The following is a 19579-nucleotide window of genomic DNA, read 5'->3' on the forward strand; positions in this document are numbered from 1 at the left end:
CCCTCCCAATTGGGGCTGGCTGTCACCGATCTCAGACATCCACTCCTCCTTCTCCGCCCATTCCCAGCCTGGTCTCTCCTTTCCCTCACAGGGAACTTCGAGGAGGCGGGGGGGGCTGCGCTGACCTCTCGGCGGTGGAGGTGACTCCCAATGCGTTTGGAGAATGGCGTTTGGCCCGAAGTTGTTAGTGCGTGCCTCCCCTCCGTAAAGCAGGTTCTCCGAGGCCTGTCCGCGATGCCGCTTCGGCTGGACATGTTTGGCTTTCTAAAAACTCTGCATTTGGCCGCCGTCAGTTCTGGTGGTAGCGATCTTGGCGGGACATTGAAAGCGTATATTAAAGGTTGCTCTGTTTGTGCAGAAGCCAAGAGCGTTCGGAAAACCCATGGTCTGTTGAAACCTCTCCCGGTGGCCTCCGCCCCTGGGAAGTCATCTCCATGGATTTTATTACAGATTTGCCAGAAAGTCAGCAGCAACCGCGGTCTTGTGGGTGGTGGTGGACTTATTTTCTAAACAAGCCCATTTCATCCCATGTGCTTCCATCCCCTCGCTCCTAAGTTAAGCGTCTGTTCATTCAGCATGTTTACCGTCTACACTCCGCCCGTTAAGGTGGTCTCCGACCCATGACCCCCAATTCATTTCTAAGTTCTGGAAAGCTTTTCTAGGGTTGTTAGGGGCAGCCCGGTGATTACCGCCCTACCGTTCAAAGTGGCGGTGAGTCAGGGGAGAACGAACAGAACCCTAGAGCAGTATTATTTGCGTTTGTTACACCAACTACCACCAAGACAATTTAGTGCGAGCTCATTCCGTTTGCAGAATCGCCTATAATAATGCGGTTCATAGCAGTACAAAAGACCCGCTTGAAATTGTGTCCGGTGCTCCTTTACCCGCCATTGCGCAGCTACCTGCGGAAGCATTGGATCCTCGGAGTTTCAGCAGTGGATTTCATCTCTGGCGAGGGTGGAAAATGGTGAACTGCCTTACAACAGGCTAAAGACTCCCAAAGCTGGCGGATAAGCACGCTTCAGTTTCCCTCTGCGTGTGAAGCCTGGGTGTATTTGTCTACAAAGAAATCTCAGAGGCGTGCATAGGTACAGAAACTAGGCAAGATTGTTGGGACCTTTTCAGATTACTAAAGTGATTAATGATGTCACTGCCCGATTGGATTTGCCCACCTCTCTTAGTAATATCCATCCTGTCTTCCATTCCAGTTTACTCCAAAGGAGGCTCCGTTTCCGATGCCTGTACGACCGCCCGGAGAGACCCCCACCGACTATTGATGGCCACAAGCATTACGAAATTGGCGTACATCCTGGACTCGCTTTAATGCATAAGCGCTTACAATATTTAGTCTCTTGGGTGGGGTATTCCTCTGGGTATAATCAATGGGTTTATTCCGAAAATATTGACGCCCCCGCCCTCATTTCTGCTTTCCACCACGCCTTTCCGCTGCAAACCTGGGGGAGAGGTCTTTTAAGGGAGGCAGGTGTAAAGGATTCAATGGTGTTGATGAGCGGGTCAGCCGCCCGGCCTTGACTACATTCCACAGCCCGGGCGATGGGCCAGCTTCTCCGGCGGAGACCTTATCTCTGCGAGGGAGATGAGACCTCCGTTCCCATGGGAATCCGGGAGGGGGGATGGGATGGACAGAGTTATAACCTGTGCTTCTGGCAGGAGATCTTATTCCTGCCACTGCGTGTACGTGAGCTTTCTAGGATGTCTGAATAAACGGTCTTTTACACCCAAAAAGCCTTTTATTTCTGCTTCTATGGAATTCCTTACACACTGGAGTTGTTTGGCGGTGAGCTTGCTGGGCATTTTGAGGTTGGCCAGGTTTTTATGGTCAGTCCACACCTCGAAAGGGTGCTGGGCCCCCTCCAACCAACATCTCCAGGTCGCCAATGCCTTGTGGATGGCGCAGGTTTCCTTGTCACCCACCGTCCAATTTAGTTCAGGGCCAGAAAACGTACGGGACAAGTATGCACAAGCATGCAGCTTCCCATCCTCCCCCCCCATTGAAGCAAAGCAGCCCCCAAAGCAACGTCCAAAGCATCGACATGTGGAATAAATGGTTTGCTTGGGCCTGTGCCTGCACTGTGGAGAAGGTGGCCACCTCATTGCGTCTCGTGCTGGTCGTCGCACCCCAGCAGCTGCTTCAGGACCAAAGGGTCTGCAGCGCCCTGGAACCCCCACGAAAGGTTCCCAATGGTCCCACCCTGCCACAGCCAGAGATGCTCTTAACCTGGCTTCCCACAGGCCCAAGCGGCGATGGCAGGCATGAGTGGATTCGGAGGACCCCTCTCATCTCTTCTTGTTGTCCACGGCCTTCTCTGGTGTCTGGAGCGGCTGACGTTGGGCACGGTTCTACCGGTGTTCCAACTGCTCCACTTGCCAGATCCGCAGCTCGGTGTCCCTTGCCCATCTGATCCATTCCATCAATGTCTCAGGGTTTGCCATGGATCAGGGCCCATTGTAGTACCTTGGGTGAAGAGTGTCCTTGAAGAGCTGGACCAGGACCAACTCAGGCCACCCACGCAAGCGGCTGGCTAGCCTGCGGAAGTCAGCAGCGAACTTGCTGACCAAGTGATTCCCTTGCCGTAGGCGTTGTAGTTCGCCCCGAGCCTTCTCTTCCGCCAAAGGGTCCTGGAACCTCTGTCATAGGGCCAGCAGGAACTGTTCTAGGTCAGTGGTGGCGAACCTTTGGCACTCCAGATGTTATGGACTACAATTCCCATCAGCCCCTTCCAGCATGGCCAATTGACCATGCTGGAAGGGGCTGATGGGAATTGTAGTCCATAACATCTGGAGTGCCAAAGGTTCGCCACCACTGTTCTAGGTTGTACTAGTCCCACTAGCCAATTAGCAGTCTCTCCCCGGAACTGGGTCCCAATCTCAAACACTCTCTCCCGGCCCGAGTAGAAGCTGCTGCCATGGACCTCCGTGTACAAACCCACTTGGATCAAGAAAAAGGCAAGTTTGTCTGGGTTCCCATCAAAGTTCACCTTGAAACTTTTCCGAGGCCCTCTTTGGAACATGGGGCCTTGTTGGTAGGTTGGAGCACTCCTCTCTGCGGTGACTGGCCCGCTGCGCTGGTGGTAGGGACTGTGATCCAGCGTAAGGTCAGCCAGCTCCCCCGGAGGGAGTGCAGTTCAACTCTCAGTTCACCTTCTGTGTCGTCCCCCTCGACCCCCTCCTCAGCTGTGGAGGGCTCAAGGGCCGTTTTCTCCCTTACTCTTTCGACCATCAGGAACGCCACTTAATGCTGAAGGTCCAAGAGGTCAGATTATAGCTGGTCCCTCTCTCGAGTGACCTTCTCTGACCCGAGTTGCAGTGCCTCATAAGCGTGCTGCTGCTTGTCCACCTCGCAGTTTGATCCACTCCCCAGCACTTGGGATTTGGTTAGGAGTGTTGCCAGATGCATTCCCCATCCACATCTTTGCAGAGAGTGCTGACCCCCATCCAGGATGAACAGTGGTGGGGTGTCTCACCCGCTGGTTCAGACGTAGTCTGCCTCACCGGGGTCCCTCGTCCTGCTGGGGAGAGTCCAGGGTAGCTGGCATAGAATTGTTCTCCTGACCCAGCCATGCCTATAGGGGTCTGGGTATGTAAGAGTGAGTTCCAGCACAATGTAAGGCTGAACACACTCAGACAAAGCTAACTTTAGAAAAGGAACTTTATTGATTTATGTCGCCCAAACTACAGGGTGCTGGAACTGAGGATTCAGAGCAAGTGTACGTTGGAGCAGACCTTGGCCAGTACCTGGTGGTGAAAGCAGTTAGAAACAGTTAAACACAATACAATGGCCATCCCCCAAAGCCAAAAGCAGCAAGCAGCTCCCAGCACCCACTGAGCATCCTAACACATGCTCAACCACTTCTGTTTCAACTTCTCCTCCCCCACTCCTTTCACAGAAGACAAGATTTCCTTGTACTGGGACATATGGGATCTTTTGTGTGATTATATTTTATCGAGAACTATACCTTATACATGCTTTTAAGCCTTTCTTTAGCATTCTGTCTTTCAATTATAAGGTAGTTTACTTTCACAGTCACCAACCAGAAAAGAGTAACAGGATCTTGCAGGACCTTTTTGCAAGCAGTTAAGAGTTCTCCCAGCTTTCTGGCTGAATCCCAGTTTGAAATTCTAGCTGCTCACATCCCTCTTTGCAATTTCTCGCAGACATGGATGTCTCCTTGACTTCCTGCCCTCATCTACTATGTGCTTGGGAATAGATATTGTTTTTCAGGTTATGGTCAGGCAGCTGCTCTTCCCCTGAGGCTGAGTAGAACTGGGCAGGTCTCCCCACACACTTGCAAATATACTTTATTGAAGAGGAAGAATCATGCAGATCAGGCACCCATGTTGAGCAGCCATGTGGTGACACACAATGTTATCTGTGAAAGTATCTGCACCAAGCCGTAGACTCCCTCCAAAACCACTGGTTAGCTTTGCTATATTGCCCTATTAAAAGCTGGCAATTAAAAGAACTTGGTATACAAATTGCTAAATTGATATAATGCTATTCCATTATCATTTTTTTTTAAAGAAAACATATGGATTCAAATCCAGTAGTGCCTTAGAGATAAAAAGATTTCCAGGGAATTACATTTTGAGAGTCAAGACTCTCTTCATTCGGAAGCTCTAAAACTAAGAAAACTAAGTATGTCATTCTGAAAATAGTTCAGACTGATAACTGAGAAATGTGTATCTGGACTCAAGATTCTAATTGATTCTGATTTGACCTTTTTGTTTATTATTTGAATATGTGTGTACTGAACCATCTGAATTTGGTTTTGGAGATATGCTGGTTCCATACCTCTGAAATATCCCTGCTGCATCTTACTGCACTATAAAGAAGAGGTCAAGAAAAGTATATTTAATAACAAGAAGAGCTGAAATCTGATAAATATACATTAAGATGTTTTTATCACCCTATCAGGACAAAGTGGCATTACATTTTACTGGTCTAGGATGCTGGTAGAGGCACCAATTGAAAACGAGTCACCAATGGCAGCCTCCACTTGCAGAGGAGAAGGAATCTTTTGTTCCAGTGCACCCTCCCTGCAAAAAGGAGCAAAGGCTTCCTGGACAGGAACATAGAAATGAATTTCCTGTGAACTCGATGAGGCTTGCAAAAAACTCAAATCAGGAAGAGGTACATAGCCAGGTTCTCATTATGTAGGTTGATTTGCATTCCGGCCCTGTACAAATCTGAGCAGGAACCTTGTTCAGTCCTCCATCTGCGGCTCCCAGGAAAGCATGCTTAGCACTGTGACCTAACAGAGCAGCCCTCAGTCAGTCACACCCTTGTAAGCTCCTTTATTTAGGAGGAGATCATTGTTTACGACTGCACAGCAGGAGTGCTGATTTGTACAGCAGGCAGCAGTAGCCGGGGAAAAGAAGATGCCCGGTTACGCTGAGTTTGAGGCTCCTCATGGTGTAGCTAAAGTCTCTGTCCATCCTCTCCCACCCTGAACCTGCTGTTTGGGCTGGTGTACATCTATCCACCCCACAAGTGCACAGTGCCAAGGACAGCAACGCCACCTCCTTGGTCTGCTTCAGGTAGCACAATTTTTTAAGTAAAAAATTAGCAACTCCAAATAGCACTCTTTTTGTTCTGGGAAGCCCCTAAGAAAGAGGCAGTTTTTGCCGTTCCCTCTGGGACAGCTTTATGCACCCACCATTGCCATCCAACATGAATGGGAGGGGGTGTCATCCTTGATTCTTCCCTTGCATTTGTTCCCCATATTAGAATTGCAGAGTGCACTTGCACTGGTTGCTGCAGAAGAAACAAAGTTCACACTGAGCCGTCTTTATCTTAGTGAACTAGGTTGAGTCCTTCAGTATGTGGAACTCTCCTCTAGAAAGGATAGAGTAGATATAGCATTGTAAACTAGCTACATAAACAGGATAAACTTCTACCCTGGTGATGTAAGATGGAGAGAGAGAGGTTTGTGGCAATACCAAAGAAAGATTCCCTGAGAAAAATAATCCACACATCAAAGGGACATCACCAGAGCGGTAGAAAGGAAGGCGTTCAGGGTCCTGACTGATCCATCTCTCTGGCTGGCTGTAGTCCCTTTCTGAAGTCAGATGCTAAGAGACAACACAAAGTCCTTCACTTCCAACACCCCTTTGCCCATCACAGAGACATGCTGCTTCTGCCTCCAAACAAGAAAAAATGAGTCCCAAGTCATAAAGGATTTCTTTGCTGAGTTTTTATTATGAAGATCCTTAAAGAATTATTGTAGTGCAGGCATAGTTCTGTATTTTGTTCAAGCTGTTCAACAGTTTTATTCAAAATATTTCAAAACAATTCACAGACAGGCTGCCGTTTCTCTCCTGTTTCAATAGCCTTCATCAGTGTACAGTAGTCACATTGGACCTTACAAAATCTGCTATAAGAGTTCCAGGTCTCTTTGAAAGAATCGAAATGGTGCTGGTTGCTCAATCAGTGTTGAGCTTCTGCCTCTAAAGCATCAGCTAGGGATGCCAACTTCCCCGTTGCTCCTGGAGATCTGCTACGATAATTGATCTCCAGAAAACAGAGATCACTTCCCCTGCAGAAAATGGCTACTCTGGAGAATGAACTGGACGGACTAATACCCTTTTGAGATCACTCCCCTCTAGAAATCCTACCTTCTCCAGTCTCCACCCCCCAAATCTCTAGGTATTTCTCAGTCCAGAGCTGGCAATGTTTCTCTCAGCTCCCTTGGCATAAGTTTGGTTTCACAATCTAGTCACATTCTGCTTGTAGCTTCCCTTCTCTAGTCTGCTGTCCCACTTCCATTCTCTCACCAGATGGTGCTGCCAAAATTATTCCCTCTCTCATCAGTTAGACTGTGTGAGGTCCCTACTTAATCCCTCACACTAGCATCCTACACACATTTTTAATGCAAGATGTTACTTTTGATCTCCTTGGCCACAGCCCTACACAAACTCCATGGAAAGGGATTGATTGTTTCTGAGTCAGGGCTCATTTATGCACATCCCAACAGGTTTACACCTGACCATGAGCTGATGTTCAAAATTTAGCACTAGATGGGTTAACTAACATGGTTGCAACCAGATGAGAAATACCTTTCTGTAAGCCAACTATGGGACAGCTAAGTTTCTTGTAAAGCATAAGTTCTGCCCAGAATAAATATTTACAGGAGATAAAGGAATTAATTCATTACAATTGGTTAGTATGCATGAATCTCTTGAAGCTGGAAAACACAGCTGCTACTCTGTGGGTGGCCACCTACAGGACAGATATTTGTTTGGTGAGGCAAGATAGCATGCACGTTTCCTTGACCTGCCTGGGACCACCTGCCCCTTGGCCTCTCTTCTCCCCAACCTTCCTCCTGCAATGGCCATTCCAACTCACTGTGAAGTCACTTCCACAGATGTGTCCATGCCTAGGGTTTGGGGGAGCCGGTCCCCTAGCCCTCTTCCAATTGCCAAATATTTTCTGTGTGGGATCACTCTGTTATATTCTTGTACAATGCGTTGTTGAATTGACAGTGCTTCGTGCAGGGCCATAACAGGCAGCAAGCTCGGTTCACATTCATATCCAAGAGTTGATGTTCAGCAGATTCGAAACCACTGCTGGGCTTGCCAGGAAAGTCTCCTTCACCTCCCCAAAGCCAAGGCAACTCTTTTCCAAAGTCAGAAGCAGCCATCAGGCCAGTCCCAAGGGCTGGCTGCTTAAGTCAGGGTAAGAAGATCTACAGTTTACATTTGACCAAGAAGGCAGAACTTGGCAGGGATGACGATGACAGACCTTTGAAAGAGATGAGATATTCACCTGCAGGTAGCCATCATTACAAGAAGACTACCCGCAAATTAAAGGCTCACTGAAGGATTTGTATTAGGATGCCAAAAGCCAATGGAAGTGGCTAATTTTTAACCAAGAGGATTATATTTTGGAGATTTTTAAGTGGAGGCTGACTGGCCATCTGTCTATCAGACTCTCGAACGTGGAAATAACAGAGACCATAGGAAAGTCCAAAAGCAGTTCATTCCATGCGAAGAGTAACAATGTATAGCAGGATCTGAGCTAGAGAGCTGAGATCCAGGACTTATATTTTTTAATCCCCCTGTTTCGCCCCACACCAAATGTCCATCACAGTTTCTACTACAAAGCTACAAAGGACCTGGGAACCTTTCACACCTCTTTGAAGATGGGCTGGTGCCAGGAGATTGCTAACAGGAGATTGCTAGGAAGGAAAGAGGGAAACAGGAAAACAATTGCAAATCACACACAGCAAGACATTAAGTTACTGACAGGCATGGTCCTGACATTCTGCCACCCCTTAAGACCCCCCCCCCGTTTCGGCTGATCAGGGTAAGCCCGGTGAAACGCCTTCACCAAGCGAGGGGCTCGGACATGTACAGAATCGACCCATTCATTGTCCCCAGCTGGGAAATGGGTCCAAGCGATCAAATACTGTAGCCATCCACAATGCACCCGGGAATCTAACACCTCTTTCACCTCGTGGTGAGGCTCGCCCCTCACCTCCACAGGGGCGGGCACCGCCAGACAAGGGTGCCAGTCATCCGGGGGAGGCGCCTTCTTGAGGAGGCTGCAATGAAAAACAGGATGTACAGACTTCAAGTTTTTAGGCAACTGTAACTTGGCTGTCACCTCATTAATCACTCTGAGCACCTGAAAAGGTCCAATATATTTATTTCCCAGTTTTCTACACCCCTGCAGACCCCGCAAGTTCTTGGTGGACAAATACATCCAATCCCCAACCGCAAGGGTGAATGGCTGCCGTTTCTTATCGGCCTGCCGCTTGTAACCCTGCTTAGCCCTCTCCAGGGCTAACTGCATCGGGCCCCATGCTTGCCAGATGGTCTGCACCCATTCCTGCAGTTCCACGGGCCCCTGCTGGACCTCCCCCAAGAAAGGAAACAGCTTAGCCAACTGTCCTGAAACAACCTCAAAGATCCTCTGAAGATGCCAGCCACAGATGCAGGCGAAACGTCAGGAGAGAATGCTGCTAGAACACGGCCATACAACCTGGAAACCACACAGCACCCAACCTCAAAGGGGTTTTTTCCCATGCTGCTATGCACCGTGTTGTTGTAAGCAAATTCAGTGAAAGGCAGCAGGTCAACCCAATCGTCCTGATGGAAATTAATGTAGCACTGTAAATATTGTTCAAGAGTCGTGTTCGTACGTTTGCTCTGACCATCGGTTGCTGTGTAAAACACCGAGGAAAAAGCCTGTTCGGTGCCCAGCAGCTTCAGAAAGTGCCACTAGAACTGCAAAATAAACTGTCCACCAAGGTCCAATATAATCTTATCAGGGGCAGCGTGTAGCTGGTAGATGTGGGTCACAAACAGACGAGCCAACTTGCTCACTTCTGGCAGCGATGCGCAAGGGACGAAGTGAGCCTGCTTCGAAAACAAGTTCACAACCATCCAGATCACCGACTTCCCTCTGCTGGAAGGGAGATCGGTAATGAAATCCATGGAGATCACCTTCCAGGGTACGGAGGGTGCTGGCAGGGGCTGGAGGAGGCTAGGCACCTTCCCTTGTGCCCTTTTGGCCATTGCACATGTGGGGCAACCTTTAACATAAGCTTCCACATCCCCCCTCAGTGTCCTCCACCAAAACTGTCTACAGGCCAAATGCAATGTTTTCACAAACCCAAAGTGTCCTGCCGATTTTACATCATGACATCCCTGCAAGGCTAGAAGGTGCGCCACCGGAGGCACATAGAGTCGATCCCCCTTCTACCAGAACTCCTCCCGTTTCTCCAGTTGGTCACCACCCTACTCCTGCAGCATTTCAAGGGCTGTTTCAAAGGCTACTCCTGCAGCACTTCAAGGATTGCCCCGCTGTTTCAGGAGCTGCACTCTGTGCAAACGGACCTCTGCCTCGCCTGCCCGCACGTACCCCCCCGCCAGCGAGGGCGGCTCTGTAGTCACCATGGCCCACTGTGCCACCTCAGGGTGAAGCCCCTCTTGGAAGAAGTGAATCTTCACCTGCTCCAGCCATTCCTGGATCACCCCGGCTAGCTGGCGGAACTCCGAGACGTACTCACTCATGGATCGGGACCCTTGCCTGATTTGTCGCAATCTGGCCCGGGCCTTCTCTTTGTCGAACAGATCCTTGAACTGCCGCCGCAGTGCTAACATGAAGTGGGGGAAGGAACTCAACTCTGGGGCCCAGCCTTTGTAAAGTCCCACATACCAGCCGGCTGCCACCCCCTCTAGGAGGGCCCCCACCTCATGTACTTGCTCGATCTCATCCTCGTAATCACCACCGCACCTCTCCATATGGGCTTTAACTTGCATGAGGTAGCGTCTCCATCATGCCGTCGAAACGGGCCTTCAAGCACCACCGCTGCCATGTGGGCGGCGGCTGTGGCCCAGGCAGCCCCGGCGGCACGTCGTTGAGGGGCGGGGGCACCGGTTGCTCCCCCTCCAGAGGCAGCAGCTGCAGCTGCAGCAGATCCTGGCGATCCCGCTCTGCAGCCTCGGCGTGGGCCAGGAGGAGTTTCATGTTGCGCCGTAGGAAATGTATCTCCTGCCACATCTCGTCTCGCTCCTGCCTCCAAGCCACCGCGCCTCACTCAGGGACCCATGCCCATGCCCCTGCCTGGACCTGGACCCACAACCACTCGCTTTGTGCCACCGGGTCCCACTCTGAGTAAATGTCCTGGTCCATGGGTTGTGTGAGCCAAGTGGACTTACACCGCCCAGCCGCCTTGGCCCCCCAGCACAACCTTTCACACCTCTTTGAATATGGGCTGGCGCCAGGAGATTGCTAACAGGAGATTGCTAGGAAGGGAACAGGAAAACAAGATACTGACAGGCATGGTCCTGACACTGTCGGGAGTTCTTTGATTATGTGTTCCTGCATTGCAGGGTTTTGGACTGGATGGCCCTTCTGGTCTCTTCCAATTCTATAATTCTATATTCTAGAGAAAGCCCATGTGTGTCAGATTGGCCCATTCACACAAGCAAGATAAATTAGGTACTGAACATGCATATGCAGACTAGTCCGTGGTTTCCCCGCCCTTCCCCCCCTCAAAAAAAGATAAGGAGATCTAGTTCTGTCATGAAATTACTCAAATAGCTCTGCAGTTACTTAGCCATTTCTTCTGGGAGGTTTTGTTGTTTGATTTCTAGGCCACAGTTTAGATGTTTCAGTTCAGTATATAGAAACAATACGAACATGGAATACAACAGTGAATGACAATGATAATGAAAGCAAATGCATAGCAAACAAACACATTCCTCTAGGCCATGACCATCCGGGGGAGCAGAGTAGGGTCCAAGAGTGGGCCCAGACTGTAGGTAGGACTGGGGTAGGATCCATACTAAAATTTCCATCAGCAGATCAGAATTTTCCTGTCCCCGCCCCCACCCCAACCCACTGATGTCCATGAAATCCTGCCTTGGTGGATAGTGTGTTCCTGAAGAAAGACATGAGGAGGTCTATAGCAGGAAACTGCCAATTTGATCTGGGCTTTTACAGGATAGTGTAACAGGCCATTCTCATTCATTCCATCTGTTGTAATTTCCACCAGCACCCTCTCTTTTGTCTGGAATGAGCTTGTTCATCTTCACTGATTTATCCATTTAAGTTGTACGTCAAAGACAAGAATCAGTACTTAAGTAGAATTCTTGTTTTATTGATGGCAAGTGTAGGAAAAGTTGATAACTTTATTATCTGAACTGGTCAGACTCTTACAAGCAACAAATTATATGTTTCTAGCAGAAATACGTCAGATCCTTTCCCATCCACCCCCATCCCCAACCTCTACTCAGAGGCAGTACATTCAATTCCCAAAGAAGAGGATGCTAGAAGGGGGAGAAAGGGAGAGGGAAGTAGAAGCACTTTTACCCAGACATACACATTCCAAAAGGCAGATAACATTCTTGACTTGGTAACTCTCTTTCTCAGGCTGAAAGCGTGAGAAGGGCCTCAGTAACAAGAAAGATGGCAGGAGCTGAGCTAACCTTGCCAGGGTCATGACAACACATCCCCTTGGCTAGGATAAAAATGAGAAATAGAAGCAGGACTTTCTTGATGGTGGTGCCTCACTTTTGGAATGTCCTTCATTTGGTAGCTTGCCATACCTTTCCTTTACATTTACAGTTCTACCTTAAATGAATTCCACACAGCGTAATAATAACGGGTTGCATCCATTATATTTGAAACTGGATCCACTTTATTCCATTTTTGTTCCTCAAATGGGTGCCTGATTTCCATGAAGGAATTCAGTTTTGGTCCCTTTGCATGAACAATGTATACTACAATATATTACATTATATTACAATATATAATTTATATATATATAAATGCTCTGCTAGGGGAATGTTTCCGATTGGTGCAGAATCTACAGCACCCCAGGAGCCCAATAAGAACCTCCCCCTCCCCTTTCTCCATTGTGGGAAAGATGTTTAGGGCATTGAAACCACAGCATATGTAAACATGAATCATGCAACACACACACACACACACACACACACACACCTGATTCCTGTACACATTTGGGTGAAATGGCGCTCACAGTTACTGTCGTGGGGTGAAAATGTGCTTGGGGTACGTTTCGGAAATGGCAGGCTATTGCACCAGCTGGCAGCTCAGTAGAAACAAAACTGACATGACGTAAGTCAGAAGAATGGGCAGTGGGCTGGGGAAAAGAAAGCGTTTGGGCACCCGTGCTGTTCGCTTGGGAACAGGTTCAACCCAGGATTTTGCAAAGAGATCGCAATTTTGGCAATTTTGAAAAACCTGGGTTGAGAAGAATACAATGGGTCAATCCTGCTGTGGTCAAGGGACCCATGGAAAGTTCCTCTGAACTGGGATATTTTCCTTTGTCAACCCATTATATTTCTACTGTGCAGAATCCACCTTAGTATTTTTTTAAAGTAAGTTCTCATCTTCTTAATATTGTACCAAATTTCCCAGTAAAGTCTGTTTTTCCTCTGCAAACCTTTAGCTCAGGTCTCTGTCATCCTTTTCCTGCTGAAACTCACTACTCACAGTCAGCTTTTAGGTAAAAGATTCCAGTTTTCCATACCTTGTGCACACGCAAGCTAGTTCCCCACCCCATTCCAAACACATGTTCATATGTTTTCAGGGTTTGGTGGTGGTAATACCTCCTTCTACAAAAACTCTTGCCAGATACAAAGTGTGAAAGAAAAGAAGAAGAGTTTGGATTTATACCTCACGTTTCTCAACCATAAGGAATCTCAAAGTAGCTTACAAATTCCTTCCATTCCTCTCCTCTCCCCACAACAGATACCTTGTGAGGTCCATGGGGCTGGAAGAGTTCTGAAGAACTGTGACTAGCCCAAGGTCACCAAGCAGGAATATAGGATGTGTGGAAACACATCTGGTTCACCATTCTGCCACTCAGGTCAAACCCGGTTCTCCAGTTTAGAGTCCACTGCTCTTAACCACTACACCATGCTGCCTTGTTTGTTTGTTTCTTCGTTAGATTTGAAGACCTCTCTCCCCAGTCAAAATGGGCTCAGAGTGGTTTAAAAAGTAATACACAATCACCCAACTAGGGCATGGCCTCCCACAGCTCCATCAGGATGTAGTATCTGTCACGCAGCATGGTGAGATAAAGTGGTAGAGCAGGAAATCATTTGTCAGTGAGCCATGAACACCATGTGTAGGGAGCTACTTCCTGCATGTTTAGTGCCACTCTAAGAAAATGCCTTTAGAATGCAAGATCCAGAGGATTAAATGTATATAGATGTTCCTAACCCAGGCTCCAAACATCTTGCATCCTTGAAGCTTTACTGGGCAGCTGAAGAGAAGGAAATATAGCCAAAATGATGGTTAGCTTGGAATGGATTCATGGGGCACATTTCAGCCCAAGGCAATGGAACTCCAAATGGAAAACATATCATAGGTGGGAAAGGCTACTTTGTATAAGCCTCTTTTTAATTAATTTGACTCCTTCTTTAATAGTACCTCGAAGCAATCTTCAGCTGATAACAAAAGGAGCTTTAAAGTCTCAAGGAACCTTGTGAGAGTGGCACAGGGGCTGGAGAAAGCCCAGGAAAGTTCATTAGGATCATTGTTCACCAGCTGCTGAACACAGGAAGGCTGGCCTCTCTCAAACACAGATTGGCAATTAAAGCCTACCACAATTCCTCCTGATTCCTGTGCCTCAGCTATTCCCATGAAGAACGCCAGGGCAGCCCCCCTGGAACTGGAAGCTGCCACACCCACAGACAGCCCTTGTTGCTGGCATAGGAATCATCAAGTGCTTCTGAAAGGCACAAAGGTTCATTCCCCTAAATGGGGAGGGGGCGAAAGGGGGACATTCTGCCACTTCACAACAATCAAATACTGCTAAGAGGATTGACTGACCATTAGACTGACTGATTCCAAAAATTTCTTTTCCACCTCTCTACAGAACCTGCTCAATTTATGAGCAACCAAAACTCCTGTCCACCCACTAAAGAAAATGTTTGAAACTGGTCTCGTTGGTTGCAGGAGCTGGCCGGATCAGATGTCAGGTTGTTCCCCACTGCTTAAGTCCCCATCACTTCATCAGCTGTATGTGTGTGCGTGTGCGTTGAAAGAAAAGGTTTCCCAGTGGTCTCCAGCACAGATCCTAAAATAGTTACAATAGTTAACACACAAAATGACCAGAACCAATGTAAGTCCTTGACTTGCAGACATGTAGTGAAGAAAAAGCACTCTGCATATGTGCAGAGCATTTGTATCATTCAGAAAAGGGATTATTCTTGGCTCAAATTCCTTTAAATTCCCCCAAAGACCATGTTTTTCTCCAGAGAGAGGTGATGGGACGTAAGATGGGGCCAGAATATAATGACCTCTCAGTCCTTCGACAGTAATGTATTTTTTTCCATTTGAAGTTTAAACTTACTCGAGCATTATGCCTCTTCAGTCCTTTAGCCATAATCCCAGATTTCAGAGAAGGTCAGAAAAGGAGTTTGACAATGGTTATTCACTGATGACTAAAAAGCATTCGTTTTTGTTCAGAGGTATTCATTCTTTCATTCAGGCAAGGAAAGCAGCGAGCAATTAATGATTACAAATCAACAGCAGGATGAATAGAGCTGGGCGTTTATTTCTCTGCTCCTGCCCCCTCCTTCCCACTGCAAAGAGTAGGCAACTTCAAAATAGCATAAACCTCACTCCAGTTTTTTTTATCAACATTCTCATGTGTTGCTTAAAAGAGGGGAGGGGGGGAATTAGCAAGAAAGAAGCAAAGAACCCAGGGAGATAAGTCTGTAAAACAGCAGAGAATAAAATGAATTTGGCCTGAATTAGGAATTAACTAGGTTCCAGCTTCCTTTCCCCTAATTCCTTTTCGGATAATGTGGGGGAAAAGGAGGTTCATTTCCTCTAGGAAGGCACGTGGAGCCAGTGAAATGGGGTGAAAAGCCCACCTCCCAACCCCCTTTCTGGTGGGAGAGAAGCTAGAAGCTCTTTCTAACCCCCGTGGCCGCTGTTGTGGATGAACTCCAGCTCCACCTTGACAGTGGTGGGTCGGCTCTGCTGGTATTAGATCTCACTGCAGCGTTTAATGTGGTAGACCACGACCTTCTGGTCCACCACCTTGCTGATATTGGATGCAGGGGTCAGCCTTGGACTGGCTGGCCTCCTTTCTCTGAGACCAGGGGTTGCAGGTGGCATTGAGGGGAGATATCTCCAGGTGACACCCCATTGATTGTGGGGTGCCACAGGGGCAGATGCTTTTTAATGTCTACATGCACCCCCTGGCAGGGTTGGTTGGGAGTTTGGGGCTGGGTGCCACCAATATGCTGAAAACACCCAGCTTGTGTTCTCGATGGAGGGCAACCCATCCTCAGCCCCTAGTGCTCTGCAGCATCGTTTAGAGGACGTTGCTGGTTGGTTGAGAGTGCGTCGGCTGAAGCTTAATCCAGCAAAGACAGAGGTACTGTGGCTGTGGGAGAGGCCAGTGGACTTTTGCCTGCCTATGTTGGATGGTGAGGCCTTACATCTAGCCCAGTCGGTCCGTAGTCTGGGAGTGATCCTGGACCCAATGTTGTCATTGGAGGACCAGGTCACCCAGATGGCCCAAGCGGCTTTTTACCATCTGCAGCAGGCGCGGCAACCTCTCCCGCTCTGATCTGGTCACAGTGATCCATGCAACGGTCACCTCCAGGCTGGATTACTGTAACTCACTCTATGCTGGCCTACCACTGGCTGTGATCCGGAAGCTTAAACTTGTGCAGCACACGGCAGCCAGGCTCCTTACTGGAGCATCCAGCCAGGACTGGATCACACCGGTCCTGTACCATCTTCACTGGCTGCCTATCGAGTTCTGGATCACATTCAAGGTTTTGGTTTTGACCTTTAAGGCCGTGAACGGTCTCGGACCTACATACCTGCAGGACCACGTCTCCCCATATTGCCCCTCCAGGGCCCTCCATTCTTCAGAGGAGTACTTGCTAGAAGTCCCCAGCCCCAGAAATATCTGGCTGGCCTCTACGAGGGCCAGGGCATTTATGGCCTTGGCCCCCGTTTGGTGGAACAGGCTGCCAAAAGAGGTTGGGGCCCTGCAGGACCTACAAGGTTTCCGCAGGGCCTGTAAGACAGCCTTGTTCCACCAAGCCTTTCCATCTGGCCAGTCAGGAAGGTAAAAAAACATCATCTGACCTCCTGTGGGTACGGAAGGGAGGTGGATGGTTTGTGTTGCCATCTGTTGTGTTGCCATCTGTTTTTATTGTTGGAATGTTTTATTGGTTTTATATGGGATTTTATGCTATTTTATGATGTTGTGTGCCACCCTGAGCCTTTTGGGAGAGGGCGGCTTATATACAAACAAACAAACAAACAAATACAGGGCTCCCTTACACCATTGAGGCTCCTTCCACACAGCAAATGCATAATGGGTTGCAGTCAGGTTGAAGGAACCCGTTTTCCTGTTTTCACATTCACATGCATCCATGAAGGCAATCTGGGTTGCGGTTGCACTTTCGCATGGAGACTCATCTATTTTTAAAATTACTTCCCACACATGCGTAGCTACACAGGCATGCACAAATGAACCCTCACAGTCATGCCGATGTCTCATGATATGACCATCTGCACCTGCGTAGCTACACAGATGCAAGTCACAAAAAATATTTTTTTTTTCAGGAAAAGGGAGGCAAATAAAGTGCTTCCTGCCTGGTCTTCACTCGTGAGCAGCTGCAAATCTGGGCTTAAAAAAAACTAGTTTGTTTAGTGATTTTCAAAAAACCTGGGTTGGGGAAAAGGACACGGGGCAGACACGTTTGGGGGGTAGTGTCTATGCAATGAACTTTTTTTAGTGTCCTACACCTGTGTTTATTGGCCCATGCAGAAGGGGCCTGAACAAACCAATACTTTTTAAGATGAGTTCCCTCCATGTACATCTGACTGTGACTCTGGCTGTGCACTCACGAGCCAGCACAGATTGGATGTATCATGTAGTTTGGTCCTCACTATATGTCGATGGAACCTCAGGCTTTGCATACAGAAGGTTGCAGGTTCAATCCACAGCATTTCTTGTTAAAGGGACCTGGTCGTGTGTCTGTTATGTGCTGTCAGGTTGCTTCCAACTTATGACTACCCCATGAATTAATGATGTCCAAAATGTCCTATCACAGTGATAGCGAAGCTTTTTGAGACCGAGTGCCCAAATTGCAACCCAAAACCCACTTATTTATCACAAAGTGCCAACATGGCAATTTAACCTGAATACTGAAGTTTTAGTTCAGAAAAAATGGTTGGCTCCGAGGCGTGTGTTACTCAGGAGTAAACTTGGTGATAGTTGGTGGCTTTGCTTTGAAGCAACTATGCAACTCTTCCAACTGGTGAATCACGACCCTAGGATGGTTTACTCAGAAGCAAGCCCCATTACCAGCAACCGAGCTTACTCCCAGGTAAAGGATAGCGCTTTAGTTCTTCGCATGAAAATCATTGGGGTTTAACAGCGCTTAACAGGGTTACCTACACTGCTTCCCCAAAACTAGGTCTTAAGTTTAATGCTAATAATCGAGCCCAATGGCCCAGGTCAGCCTAGATGTGTGGGGATGGGGGGGCGACTCTGCACATGCCCACAGAAAGGGCTCCGAGTGCCACCTCTGGCACCCGTGCCAGAGGTTCACCACCACTGACCTATCATTAGCAGGCTTCCTCAGGTCTTCTGAACTGAAGGTCACGGTTTCCTTTATTGAGTCAATCCATCTCATTTTGGGTCTTCCTCTCTTCCTACTGCCTTCAACTTTCTTTTAGCATTATTTCTTTTAGCATTATTCTTGTCTGGTAAGTCTTCTTATGATGTACAATAATCTCAGTTTAGTCAATTTTAGCTTCTTGGGAAAGTTCAGGCTTGATTTGATCTAGAACCCACATGTTTGTCGTTTGGCGGTCCATAGTATCTGTAAAACTCTCTTCTATCACTGCATGTCAAAGTTACCAACTTTCTTCCTGTCAGCTTTCTTCACTGTCCAACTTCCACATCCATACATAGCAATGAGGAATACCACGGCATGAGTTACCTTGCTCTTGGGCTTCAGAGTCACCCCATTACACGTAAGGATCTTTTCCAGTTCATCTTTAGCCTTCTGTGCAGTCCAACATTTGGATTGTGCATGCGCAGGCCTGCCACCAGAGATGTAATTAAACCTAAAACCACTAGGGGTGCATTTCCTTGGAGTCACAAAGACATTCCTGCCCCAATGGTCAGGTGTTGCCCCAATGGTCAGGCTGCATCAACCCCTTCCTTCTTTGCTGCTGTCAGAGTTCGTCACTGTTTGCTTTGTCATGAGTTTTTTCTTTGCTCTTCGCTGTGTTCTTGCATTTCCCTCTTTGTAGCAGGGATGGGATATCAATTCCTGATTCCTGACACTTTTCCTCCCCCTCCCCTTTTATGTGCAGAGGATAAAGAGTTTTTTCCAAGACTAAAATGTTTATTTTAAAAGTTTATTTTTTAAAAGGACGTGCTGCAATGTAAACTCAAATGCATGAGCAGCAACTTAGGGGAAGGACACACTGGTTCTGCCTGCGGGGCTTGTCAAAAATGTACCCCTAAAGCTAGACTGAAGGGAGAAAGTTCTCCAATCCCCTGATCCTCTGGCTATGGAATCAGAACACCCTCCCAAGGCTGCTTCCTCCGCACCCATCCACTGGGCTCCATCCACACAGTGATTGGAACCATGCCAGCACCAATATCATTCATCCTCTCAAATACTGAGGTGCTCCTTGAAACCACCTGCAAAATGCCCTGAACTGAAGGACAGCAAGAGGAATAAACATAGACCAGATGCAAAGCAACATGGCCCAAGGGAGCCGGCACGGGTGCCCTCCTAGAGCTGCCTCACCTCACCTCTAAGCTGCCTCACCTTTCCTTCTCTAAGGGAGAGCTTGCATTGGGACAGGAGCACTCCCTGGATTCAGAGTCTGAACTCACATTTCTTGGTCAAGAAAGCTGACTGCAACCACCACAACCGTTGCTCTGGCCAGCATACACACTCCACGCCTCCTGTCCCCGACATATCTAGTTGAATAGGAAGACTATGCTGGAAGACTTTCTATGTGTCAACCAGAAAACCACGCCAACCTTCAACTACAGTCTTGGCTGCAGTTTCCAAAAGA

This window comes from Sphaerodactylus townsendi, unplaced genomic scaffold, assembly GCF_021028975.2.
Source record: "Sphaerodactylus townsendi isolate TG3544 unplaced genomic scaffold, MPM_Stown_v2.3 scaffold_21, whole genome shotgun sequence".
Lineage (NCBI taxonomy): Eukaryota > Metazoa > Chordata > Lepidosauria > Squamata > Sphaerodactylidae > Sphaerodactylus > Sphaerodactylus townsendi.